Below are 10,437 nucleotides of genomic sequence, written 5' to 3'. Positions count from 1 at the left end.
CCAAGTAAGGATCAAAATGGTGTTTTGGATTATTAAGGTGTGGATTCCCATGCATTTTTCCCCAAGGGTATCTCACAGGGCTACTACGGGAACTAGCCTTAGGGATGATGTGAATGTGGTCCCTAGATGGCTTGAGTGGCACTCGCTCTCCCCGGTGGTTGTGGTAGTAGATGTGGGCAAGGTTTGACACGGCCTTGGGTCTTCTTCTGTTGGGCCCACCAGTTGCGGGCACTTGCGGCTTCTGCTGCGAAGTCGACTTCTGCTGATGTGGTTAGCGTTGAAGCTGATGCTACTGCTGGTGTTGACTTGGGCGCTGGCATTGGTGTTGGCACTGAAAATGGAACTGTCTTGGGGGTGACTTCTTCCTGGTGACGACTTCCCAACCAGTTCCAGTGTCAATGTGAGGTACTTGATAGGGGTTCTTCCCTGTTGACGCAGAGCTGTCTTTATGGTTGATAGTTTCTTGGTACAACTGCAAGGCTGAAAGCTGCTTCCCAAGTATCTGCAAGGCTGATGAGACAGGAACCATGCAAGGGGAGTGTTCGTCCAGAATAAGCAAACTGTTGATGTGTGGCATAAGTGCTGCTTCCGCCTGCTTGAGGAACTCCACTCCAAGAACCACCTGAAAATCATCCAAGGGAACCACAGATAGATTGATGGGTCCTTTCCATGGTCCAACTCGGAGTTCTACTCCACGGGTCATGCCCTCTACTGCTTTGGCCCCAGAGTTGACAGCCTTGACCCACCCAGTTTGTTTGGTGGTGGTCAAGTCGAGTCGCTTTGCCTTCGCAAGCAAAATGAAGTTATGGGTGGCCCCAGTGTCCACCAAGGCTTGGGTCGCCCTCCCGCCGAGGGTGATGTCTACACAACTCAGCCCCTTGTGGGCTTTGGTGGGCCGCTTTGATGTGGCCTCTTTCTTGACCATGGCATTGATGAGTAGGAGGGCGCCGCTGTGGGTTTCTCCTCATCGCTCTCTTCACTATCGCTGAGCTTGGCGATGAGGGAAGTTATTTTCTTTCGGGTTGGACAGTCACTCGTCCAATGCTTCCCGTTGCAAAGGTAACATGGCGCAGGAGGAGGTCTCCTAGTGGATTGGTGGCCCTGGTAGCTTGGGCCTCCTTGTGGCTTCTTCCCTTGTTGGTAAGTGTAGGGCTTGTCCGCGGGCACTGACTTCTCCTTTGTAGGGGTTGATTGTGGATCTCCCCCACTCAAACTCATGGTACCTGGGCTGGATGGTCTTTGCACATCTTCCTTAGGTGTTCTCAAATCAACAAGCTGTTCAGCTATGGCCATGGCGGTGGCGAGGTCCTCAACCCCACGTCGCTGGAGTTCAAGCTCAGCCCATGGCCTGAGACCGTCCATAAAATTGAACAGAAGATCCTTGTCTGACATGTCAGTGATCTCCAGCGTCGGTCGAAAACTCCTTGACATAGTCATGTAGTGATTCTTGTTGTCTGAGATTCTTCATTCTTCGGCGCGCCAAGTACTCCACATTTTCTAGGTAGAACTGCCGCTTGGTCTCACGCTTGAATCCAACCCAAGTGTCGATGGTACGGGTTCCACGTTCAATGTCTTGGCAACACCTACGCCACCATAACATTGCGATATCAGTCAAATACATAGCAGCTGTACGTACTTGAGTTTGGTTGTCAATGATGCCAGTGGCAGAGAAATATTGCTCCAATTGCCACAAGAAGTTGTCAAGCTCCCTAGCATCCCGAGCACCCGAGTAAGGTGTTGGCTCTCAGATCTTGATGTTCATGGAAGCTAGGGTGGAGGGAGTGCTTGGTGTGTTGGCCACTGCCCTCTTTAGGAGAGTCATATCATCCAATTGCGCTTGGAATCTGTCTAGCAAGCCCTGTAGGCTGTTTTGAGAAGGCCCAGCTCCTGAATTCTGTATGGTGGTGTGCATGTCTCTGAAGGCGCCATTGAAACGTCCTTCTAGTTCAACCACTGCATTCTCAACCGTCTCTAGGTTGAGGTGGAGTTCATCAACCCGATCTCGGGTTTCTCCCACTGTCACCTCGCAACGAAGGAGGCGCATGTCCACGGTAGCTAGTTGGTCGACTGATTTGTCGTGCTTGCTAGCTTTGGTTGTACGCCCCTTTGGGGCTTGTGTCTTGGTAGGTTCGTCAAGTGGAATTTCGTTAGTGTCGTGGGCTTGAATCCGCCCATGTGGTGTGTCATCGGAAACGCCCCGATTTCTCTTCATTGGGTTGATGTAAGGACGAAGATAGTCCAGAGTATTTGTAGGAGCACCTGCTCTGATACCAACTGTCCCGGGGGTAATCGTTGGGGCCCCGTGCGGCACTCGAAATGGGCGAGTAAGCCTACGAAACAAAGCAAACACACACACAAAGGCAACAAGATGGCACACGAATTAGCAAAAGGCTATTTGTATTGCATTAATCAGTGGTAAGCACAAGCACACAGTACAGTGTCGAGGGGATCTCATGCTTAACCTTTACACACTTATGAGCTCACTCGACTACCTACCTCCCCTCAAAGAGTACGTTAAGCTTTTGGGGGAGTGACAATAGGAAACATCGAAATGATGGAAAAGCATACTAAGTAATTACAATAACGCCATTGGCGGTCCCCCTTACAAAATACAAGCAAAGCCCACCCATGACACACATGTTGACACCATGAAGGCACGCGGTTGGCACTCGGAGGGCTCATTGTAGGTGCTTGATGGCGCGACAAAGGAGTCACCTGTGACACTACAGCTATTGAGTGACAAAAAAAAATCTATTGAGAGAGATTTGCTTCAACTCCTATAACTATCCGACAAGCCATGAAATAATACAACTGAGAAAACTAGAACATTCGAGAGACACTACATCTCTATCAAGTGCTCTATTTCTAATAGGCTACTTGACTTGAATATGGGTCTTAATGAACCGGATGACTGGGATCTGCCAACCCCAATCAGACCTCCAATTTATTCATGTAATTTTATCTCTTGTATATATGTATGTATGTGCGCAAACCCAAAATACCATCATATGCTTATTTCTTTTCTTTCTTTTCCTTAGAACAAACATCTCTTTCTATCTCTTCTTCCTTTAGTTGGATATGGAGACCAAAGGATGACCAGTTATCAAGTCCCAATATACCCAAATACAATAACCTCAAGGAAACTAGCTAGTTACACAAAATGAGACATGAAAGTTCAGTTGTTAACTCAATATGACCAGATAATTAAGGATGCATGGCCAGTTAATATAATACTGATTTGCTGTAAAAGGCAGTGGCCGTGTAAAAAAGAAAGAAAAAGAAATAAATGAAAAAGAAATGAGCTTAGACAATGCACAACAGAAACTAGTGTCGATGAAGTAGGAATGAATTTGTATCATTTGATAAATTTCAACAGCATCTTTGGCAAAACTAAGTATTGCAAAGGGAAAATTCCTACCATTTACTTTGGCTCGAGTGATAATTTGGTACTCAAACTTTAAAATGCGACAATCTATTACTCAAACTTTTAAAATGTGACAATCCAGTATCCGAACTTTCAAAATGTGACAATCCAATACTTGTTGTTAACTCATCCGTTAATCAATCATTAAGTGACATTTGAAAAGTCAAAAATGCCCTAATAATTTTATCTAATTATCTTTATCAACCATCCACACATTGACAAAAAACTAAGCAGTCCCAAATCCTAGCCTCTTCTATTCAAAAAATTTGGTGACTATTTAGAAGAATCTAGAATTTGGGACTGTTCATTTTATTGTCAATGTTTGGATGGTTGATAAAGAGAATTAAATGGAATTCTTAGGGCATTTTTGACTTTTCAAATGTCTCTTAACTACTTATTAATGGACTGGTTAACGGTAGGGGTGCTCAACCGAACCGTGGAGTATTTTTTCAAACCGAACCAACCTGATCAATTTTTTAAATATGCAAACCGAAACCGAACCGATGAAATCGATTAACCGGTTAACTGTGGTTCGGATTTTCAGTTTTTTATGCATTTAAAATTAAAAAAAACTAAAACTGTCGATGGTTGCTGTCAGTGCCGGACTGGTTGGTGTTGGTGGTTGCTATCGACTGTCGCCTGAAGTGAGAGCTTGAGAGGTGGCGCCTGGCGGAGACGCAAAGAGGAGAGGTGAGAGAGAGAGAGAGAGAGAGAGAGAGAGAGAGAGAGAGAGAAAAGAGAGGTACAGAGATCAGAGATGGCGTTGGACCGTTGGTGCTTGCTTGCCAGCAAGGCAACAACCAGCGTTGCCGCTTGGTGCTGCCGTGCTGGTGGTTGGCACAGGCTGCACGACCGTTTGGAGTGGGGAATACAAAGAGTTGAAGAAGAAGATTAAGAAAACTGAGAGAGTGAGAGAGACAAAAAAGAAAACTAAGAGACTGAGAGAGACAAAAGAGAAAAGACTGAGAGAGTCTGTCACTCTAGTAGTCTGGGGAAAAGACAAAAGAGAAAACCGATGGAGACTAGCACTATGGCACTCTGGCAGAGGTAGACTGCTGAACTTTCAATTGAAAACAGGTTCAAATTCCAAAGAGGAAGGCTGAAAGTCTCTCAGACTGTCAAACTCTTTTATTCGATTTTCAAAAAAAAAATAAAAAATATAATATAATATATATTATTGTATATATATTGGTCGATTCGATTAACCGTCGATTTTTTTAAATGGTTAACCGAAACTGAACTGACCGATTAAGTTAACTGATTTTTCAGTTCAATTTTTCGATTTTTTTTACCCACCCCTAATTAACAACAGGTACTAGATTATCACATTTTAAAAATTCAAATACTGAATTATTCCATTTTATAAATTGTCGCATTTTAAACTTCGTGCCAGCCCCATCAGGAATTTTCCCTATTACAAATTGAGTCACTAAAAAGAACCAACGTAGCTAGAATTAATTAATGCCCACCAATAAATCAGGATCCGTTGCTTTGGTAATTAATTAATATACTTGGAACAAACGTAAACCAGATTTTCACTCTGCACTTTTACAGTTTATTAATTACAGTGTCACTAAGAAGAGAATGGGATTGTAAAAAGAGGAGTACAATTGGCATTCCCTGCTATTTTGATTGGAGAACTCCCTTTTCCGTTGGAATAAAGCAGCCCCTAAAAAATCTCCTCTGACTTGTTTAGACATTTAAATGAACGGGCAATACCAAACACTTTGACCAAAATTGCCAAAACAGCGAAAAAACAGAGGCTTAGAAAACTTGGATTCGTAGGAGTGTCTGAGCAAAAGGGGGAGTGGCAGTGGTCCCCGGCGAAATTAGACTTTGAATGTCAAAAGTTGCTGAAACTATACAAGATTGTCATTAATATTGCCTTGCTTGTTCAACTGGAAACCTCTCACAAGGTCTGGGTATGGTAATTTCTCACAACTCTCATAATTGCACATCTTGAAATTTGGGACTTGCGGTTACAAACTGCTTCTCTCCCAAGTTCAAGTTCAAGAAACTTGGTGCGTGTTTGGCACTCGTGCGTTTTACAAGTGTTCTGTTTTTACTGATGTGTCATGTGCATCACATTAGCAATTAAACGGAATCAGCAAGAAAACCGCATTTGGCAATCCTCTTTCTTAGAACAACGTTTTTGTAATGATTAGTTTTGGGGTTCGGGAAAAAAAGGGTTTCTAGAAACATCAAATTGACACGTTTCTTGAATCGCCAGGGCGATCATGAACCACCCTAATTACATGGCACATTGAAATTTGAAAAAATTGAAATGAAACAATTATGAATCGGGGCCCACTTGTGAAATGGAACCGTTATGAAATGCACCTGTGCGAAACACCCACTTAGAAACTCATTTTTAAAAACGATTTATGGAGTAGATGCAGCCTTGTCATATTTGAACCAGATTGAACGGTCACACTGTTACCACCAACCCAATCAAAATTTTGGTTTCCAAATGCACCTTTTCTTGAATTTAAAATTGTTGGAAGGGGGTGTTCTCCAACATGAATGTTTTGTTTTCATTTGTTTTTGGAATCATCACATCATCAAAAAAACAAAATCACGTTCTTTAACTCAATTTTGTTTTCAAAGGGAAAAGCAAGTTGGTTTTGTTTCAAAAAAATAATACATGGTTTCAGAACCAACAAAATATTGATTTTTTAAAACAAAAACAAATTTTCTAGTACCCTAAACTTCAAAACTTGTCTCTATAGTACCCTGATCTTTCAAATTGTGTCTAATAGGTCCCTACCGTTAGTTGACCGTCAGTCAAGACTGTCATGTGACATCATGTGTGCATTAAATAATTTCAAAATGGTAAAATTACCTTTTATGATATTTTTCTGACTATTTAACCCATTTTGACTGAGTGTTAAAAAAAGGAAAGGGGAAGAAGGGTTATGAAATCGGACATGTGATCGTCTGGTTGAACGGAGGAGTTTCAATAATTGATTGGTGTCTGGTTTCATAACCCTTATTCACTTTCCTTCTTCTAACACTCAAACGAAATGGATAAAATGGTCAAAAAATATCATAATGGTTAATTGTCATTTTGAAATTATTTAATACACACCTGATGTCACGTGACGGTGTTGACTAGCAGTCCACTAACGGTAAGGATCTATTAGATACAATTTGAAAGTTTAGGATATTGCAAAGACACGTTTTAAAGTTTGGGGATTGACTTGACACAACCCCCAAAGTTCAGGGTACTGTTCAGGAATTTTCCCTAAAAAATATGTATATACACAACCAAGAATATGTTTCTTGTGTTTTGTTTTAAGAAACAATATATTTTCGAACAAAATGGCTTTGATTTGTTTTTAAAACTAGCAACAAGAAAAAACAATTCACATTATAGAACACCCCAAAAGCTATCTCCATGTTGAGAGCCCAGTTGGGAGGCGAGATGCATTGATTAAGCCATATGGTTGTTGAGCACCTGAATTCCAGAGAACCTACCTGGACTAGCTTCATAATTCAGCTACGTTTAACACATGGTGATTGGGTTTTCGGACTTTTACCAAACATAGCTTCTAGCATTCATAAGTGGGGCTCAACTCGGAACACCAGAAGTTGTGTTTGGTGAAAATTCAGAAATCATGCCACCACATTCCAAATACAAGAAACACGATTATAATACAAAGCTACTCTAAGTAACTTCTCGGAAACAAGGGTACTCAATGACTGTGATTCAATCATTGCAACTCACCCCAACGCAGAAGTCCTACCAAATAGGCTCTAAGTTCTTGGTTGTGCTTGATGGGCTCAACTTTTGTCTCCAATATAGGATTGTTGAGTTAGAAGTGGAGAGTTACTTGGTTGGCGTCGTTAATGGGACAACATCTCACCCATGATTGATTGCTTACACTTATAAGAATGTGGTGTTTACCAAAAAAAAAGCTCTTGGTAACTTGAGGTATTCTATTTCTCGTCCTTTGATAGAAGGAAACAGGTGTAGGCGTGCAGGTTACCTTGCAAATGTTATTGTGGATTTGAAAACTAATGCATTTTTTATACTGTTTCTCTTTGAAGGCTTTTGCATGGGGATTATGTTAAGGCTGTATTTGGGAATCCTTATTTGAAGGATTTATCTCCTTTTAACTGTTAAAAATTCAATGCTCATAGAAGCATTTTAGTCGTAAAAATGAGATAAATCCTTAAAATAATGAATGTCAAATGCAGGGCATTTTAAGAACAAAAAGGAGATAACTCCTTAAAATAAGGAATGCCAAATGCATCCTTAGTCTTCTCATTTTGAGGATTGGCTAATCCTTGATGTATTTTTTTTTTATTTCTGTAAGTGGATTTTGAGAGGGTGATGTTGAGTACTTTGGGCTTGGGTAAGGTGGGCTAACTCCTCCCCTATTAATTCTAGCTTTCTGTTTGATAATGGTTGATTGAATCTAAAGGTGGGCACCCCTACACCAGGATATGTCTTTGTATTAAAAATAAAGGTAAATTTGTATTTTTATTTTTTACGTTTTTGTTCACTTAAATTTGATGATTGTAAAATTAAATACCAGTCAGTCTTGAAATTTGTGTTTGTACCCATCACAAGAAACACAGTAATAAAATTTATGAACGTTTCAAAATTGAAACAAGTTTGCATTCTCACTTTTGACCAAACTTGTGTTTAATTTAAATCTGTTCATGAGCCAGGCTTTGCGCCGGGCCCATTCAAATTTTCGCAAAATACGCTTTTTATGCTTTTACATCCTTCCTAGAAAACTTGGTTTGGGAGTAGACTACATGCACAAATCTCACATTTGACAGATTTAATTTGGACAAATTCTTCACCAAAAAATAAATAAAACACTTGACAATTTTTTTACTGAAAAGGTGTGGTAGCTCAAAACAACAGATAAACAATCAGCCAGTATCATTCAATTGTTAACCAATCAACAAGGGGTTTCTGATTGGATAAAGTTTTTCAGATACTATACCTTTTCGGCACCAAAGAAATTGTGTAGAAAGAAATTTTTAATTATATTTTGGCGACAGTGTTTGTTTGTAAAAAGTTGGCATATGATCCAGATCGCTTTCAGTTTCAGGAGCTTATAGGATAATCCCTGTATGTGTTCCAAAAACTTAAAACAATGCACTTGATTAAATGTCCAAGCCCGTTCTCCATTGGCCTTTTATGGATCATCTCTTGGGAAAGATAAGCAGTCATCTTTCGCTCTAAGAATCAAAATGTTAGTAAGGTTGGGGGCCCAAATGGGCCCAACGAGCTCCCATCATTTTCCAGTTGAACAACTATGCCAGGTGTTCATAATATTAAAATTTTAAATATTAACAATAACTTTCAATGCTTTTAGTTAATTAACAGAAAAATTTTTATTATTAATTTATCAATTAATTAATAGTAAATAAAATTATTCAACCATTCAGATTTTCCACTAGTATATATATAGTAAGGCGGTCCATGTCATCATGCCTCTCCTTGCTCCAAACCCTCTTCCTCATTTCCTTTTTTTTTAATTTTTAATTTTTTTTAATTTCACATAATTACCCATTAAACCAATAAGGAAATAACATAGGCTTAACTACTTCTAACCATAAAAAAAGGGGGATTTGCTTTTCTAATGTTTACTAAGAGGCACCACTTTCCTGTAAATTGTCCCTAATTTCTATTTATCTCCTAAATTATCTCTAACTTCTATTTATTTCTTAAATTATCTCTAATTTAGTAGAGAGATTCTCTCCTAAGCTATCTCTAATTCTTATTTATCCTATACACCACTTTTTATCTACATCTATCAAAAGAGAGTTTCAATGAAAAATTTTCAGAATTATTTAAATATTATAGAGAAATTATATATTAACTTTAAAATATTTAATCAAAACACAAAAATTAATTATAGTAGATTTAATAAAATTCATATTGTTAATAATTCTATATTTTTACAAAATTATGTAGTAACAATATAAATTATAATTTTAAAAATTATTCAATTTAAATGTTATATCAATAATACAAATTTAACATTAAAAATAAAACATTATTTAAATATTTCAATAACTAAATATCTTAAATAACAAAACATTAAAAATAGCTAAATAATGTCACTTATATCAATTAATAATTGTAGAAAATAACTTTCAAAAATATTAACACTTATTAGTAATTATTTATTTTATTGCACTTTTAGTAACTATTTATTTTATTTTTTGATAAATATGTTTTCAATAATTATTTATAAATCTAACTTTGTTTTTTTATTTAATAAAAAATTGTCAATAATTGTTGGAGACTAAACAACTATTATTTGACTTTTGGAATTTAACTTATTGTAATTTTGTTATAAATTTATTTTTAGTAATTATGTATTTTTTATAAATTATTGATTAATATTTATTAGAGATTAAACTATTATTTGAGATTATGCTATTTATTGACTAATTTAATAGATTTTCAGTATTTATCGTATATTTGAATTATTGTATTTTTATTAGATATCTATTGTATTTTCATTATAAATTAATTTTCAATAATTGTGTATTTTTGCTATAAATTTTCAATAACTAGCGGGGACCCTTGCGATGCATGGGCTTTGTTAAGCGAAAGTTAAACAATAGAAATACATAAGAGTATATAAATGTTTTATATTTTAACTTTTTAAAAACTAATCTGATCGAACTCAACTGGGGTTGGTCGATTTTTTAGCATTTCCGGTCGAATTTGGCTTAGCAACTTTCCAAAATGACCAAGTTAAGTTAGTTTTGATTTGGCCTTTTGTAAACTGACCAAAAATGAACCAACCCGACCATAAATATATATTAATATTTTATATTTTAAATTTATTTTTTTTAATAGGGAAAGTAGAAAAATTCTCATATTTCTTTGTCTAAAATATTTTATTAAATATAAATTTAATTTTTAAGCTTAAATATTTTGAACAAACAAATCAAACCGAAAATACACCCAAACCGATACAACCCAAGTTCGTGGGTTTTCACTAATGGTCAATCGGATTCAGTCTGCAACTAAACTG

Source organism: Nelumbo nucifera, chromosome 2, assembly GCF_055504915.1.
Source record: "Nelumbo nucifera cultivar China Antique chromosome 2, China Antique-T2T, whole genome shotgun sequence".
Lineage (NCBI taxonomy): Eukaryota > Viridiplantae > Streptophyta > Magnoliopsida > Proteales > Nelumbonaceae > Nelumbo > Nelumbo nucifera.
This window is presented reverse-complemented; position numbering follows the sequence as displayed.